This window comes from Protobothrops mucrosquamatus, unplaced genomic scaffold (assembly GCF_001527695.2).
Source record: "Protobothrops mucrosquamatus isolate PMUCROS unplaced genomic scaffold, P.Mucros_1.0 scaffold31, whole genome shotgun sequence".
Classification (NCBI taxonomy): domain Eukaryota; kingdom Metazoa; phylum Chordata; class Lepidosauria; order Squamata; family Viperidae; genus Protobothrops; species Protobothrops mucrosquamatus.
The window spans coordinates 488,439-491,902 of NW_015386415.1; positions in this window are offsets into that span (position 1 = coordinate 488,439).

A 3,464-nucleotide genomic window follows, 5' to 3' on the forward strand; every position below is an offset into this window, starting at 1 on the left:
GGGAGTCTGGGGCAGATTTCAGAGTCTCAAGGGTCTGCTCCTGGTCCTCACTTGTCATAGCCCCTCGCGTGCTGCTGGCTGGAGTAGGAGGCAAGGGTCCCGTTGCCAGTGTTAAGGTCCTCAGTCCATTTTCCCATCAGATCATAGGGTGCCACTTATCAAGCCAGGTTAATCCCAAAATTACAGCCTCAGTCATTTTTGGGACCACTACGAAAGGATGAGTTCCCAATATTCCCCCATTTCCAGGTGCACCGGTTTGGTTAGCTTAATGACTATGGCATTCATTTAACGACTGCTGCAAAAAAGGTGCAAAATGATGTGGTGACCCACTTAACAACTGCCTCAGCTTAGAGCCATAATTGTGGGCTCAATTATGATGGCAGGTGGAGGATTCCTGGAGCTGAGTCTGGAGCCGAAGGCGGCTTCCTCTGTCCTGTCCTGTCCTGTCCTGTCCTGGGGCTGCCCCTTTGGGAGCCTCCATAAAATCCAAGCATTCTGGGAAAGTCAGAGGATTCCCAGGGCCGATGTTTGGCCTTGACTGAAGCCACCAGGCCACGATCCTCTCACGGGGAGGGCAGGGCCACCCAGGGGGGCTTCCTATGGAGGAAAGATGGCGGGGAGGCAGAAGTTTTTGGTGAGCGGATGTGGGTGGCTGCAAGGCTGGAGCTGCTCAAAGCTCAATGAAAAGCCACTTTTCATCATCCAAGCAGCCCTGAGTCTGTCTCTTGGGCACTTTATTGTACACTTCTGGATTTTAGATTTCTTCTGCTGCTGCATAATTCCCCCCCCCACCAAATCTTGGGGGAAACACGCAACCCCTTCACGTTCTGAGAGCAGAAAAGCTCTTCCAGAGTAGCCATTCTGTCATCCTGCCAGCCCCCTTATCCCTTCCGTTGCCTGTAAAGGCAAGAAGCCTGAAACTGTACAACAACCGATTCTCTGTGGAGGGGCCACACACACACACCGGTGTGCTAGGAATGTCTGCAGTAATAAATGACAGCAGTGAATGGAGGAAGAAAATAGCTCGGAAACACAAGGGAGAAGAGGCCACCAGAGTAACAGCCGAATCCCAGTGGCCAAATAGCTGCCCTGGCCCCTCACCCAAGGGAGGGCTGACCCTCAGGGGTCCAGCTCTGGTTACCCGCACTCTTCTCTGTGGGCCTCCGCGAGTCTTTAGATGGTGCTCTAAAATTAAGGGCCATGAAGTCATTACAAGAGCATCCTGCAGATTCCCAAGGGGCATCCACACGCCTTCAGGGCTCCTGCTGCGAGAGTTTGGCTAACTGCCGGGCCTTATATGGCCAGGCGTTGGGACTCAGCCTGGAGGGAGTGGACTGGGAAGGAAATGGGACTCTGGGACCACTTATAGCGCCTTGTGAGGCATTGTATGTTCAATAGTATCGCTGACTTACGACCGTTTATTTAATGACCATCGCCGCAGTCATATGATCAAACCCAGGTGCTTGGCAACTGGCAGTTACATTGACTGCAGCATTCTGGGGTGATGTAATCAGCATTTGTGACTTCTGGGTTCTGACAAGCAAAGTCAATGGGGGAAGCCAGATTTGCCTAACAACCACATGAATCACTTAACAATTGTGGCAAAAAGGTTGTAAAATCACAACTCACTTAAGAACTGCATTGCTTAGCAATGGAAGTTTCATTCCCAATTCTGCTCATAAGTCAAGGACTATCTATATTAATTAGTGATCACTGTATGTCCAAAACTTTATCCTGGGGAAGGTGAGCTTTAAAAGAAACTAATTTTGGATATATAATAATGTGGGACTGGTAATGCCACCACCAGATGGATTCATAGTTGGCTGACCAACCGCACTCAGCAGATAGTCCCCAATGGAACTACATCTGCATGCAGTGGGGTATCTCAAAGTTCGGTTTGAGGGCCAGTACTCTTCAATATCTTCATAAATAGTTTAGATGAGGGAACAGAAGAGGAATTAATCAAATTTGCAGATCACACCAATCTGCAATACTGAATATTTTGGAAGACAGACTCAAGATACAGAAGGATTTTGACAGACTTGAACATTGGGGCCTATCCAACATAAAGTCCCCCCCCCCCTGGCTTTTGCAGAGGACTGGAGCCTTGCAAGTCCCAGGCGTTCTGGTCCGAACTTGGCCTCTGCCGTAAATGAGCTCTGTGTGCAATCATAGGTAAGCCACCATCCGCTTGGCCTCAGCAGCTGCAACGCAAGGCTCACAATGCCCAGCTAACCACAAATCTTGTATGGCTTCCTTCAAGGTGAAGCCCTTGGAAAACAGCTGTGCTCTGCAGTGATCATTTCTGGCAGAGATTTTGCCAGATTTTGAAGTTTTGAAAATACAACTCAGTATTACCAAAGTGCCAAGAAAGATGTGACCTACAATCCTCAGATGAGAAGAAAAATAATACTGATCCTGTCCTGGACCCCCTGAGGCAGCATTTGAGGGAGCACATGTGAGCACCGGGTTGTCTGCCGATAGCGGTCAAGGAGTTCAGGAGGGCAAAAGGGTTGCGGCTGTGTGTGGAGAGATGCTTGCCCTTTTCCAGTGAGGGGAAAGATACTGATTGTGATCAGATGATTAGTTTAATTAGGACCCTCAGTAACCTAGCAGATGCATTCATGCAGCATCCTAAGCTTGATTAGTGTTAACCTTAGTTTGTGTTTTTGTGCCTCCATATTTATGTGAAGCCAGCCTGTTTAATCAGCTGATGGTTCAATGTATTGCACACACAGAGAAAATGGATTAATTCAATACCAAATTTAGTCATGTTGTGTAAAGACATGCCTTTAGTCTTCAGTAATACGTAAAGAGAAGAACCTGTAGGACAGTGTTTCTGGGGAATTCTTGGAGGTGAAGTCCATACCTCCCAAAGTTCCTGAGTAACAAAGATGTAGGAGACGTCCTGGCTGAGACCAAGGACTCATCTATTCCAACATTTCATTCCCAAAGTGGCCAACCAGGTGTCCATTGTGAAGACGGAGTCTTGCCGTCAGCCCCCTACACCTCCCCTGATACATTCCGAGCAATTGGCTTGGGATTCATAGGGATTCTGACCCCAGCAGCCACTGAAAGCAGCATCCGGATGGTGCAGACGCTGAGGCCAGTCAGCTGCTTGAAACAAGAAGCCGGCCTCCTCTGCGGGGCCGTATTCAGCCTGTGAGTGTAATCCAGCCTGTGTGGTCCTGTTCACAACATAGCTATAAAATCATGAGAATGTTGATATCTTCTGCAGTCTGGAAATCCATGTGCTCCCCATTGGTGAAGCAATTGTGGATGAGAACAAAATGGTAATTTGGTGGGCAGATCATTTATGATTTTCAGACAGCTGGTAGCTGTCAGCCCACTACAGTTGCCCAACTGGGTGAAGCTGATGTCCTAGATTGTATCGTGGCACAAGGCTTTGCAATTAGGGCCCGTTTTATCTAACGCAAGATGCTTGTGCCATCCTTGTATTTCTT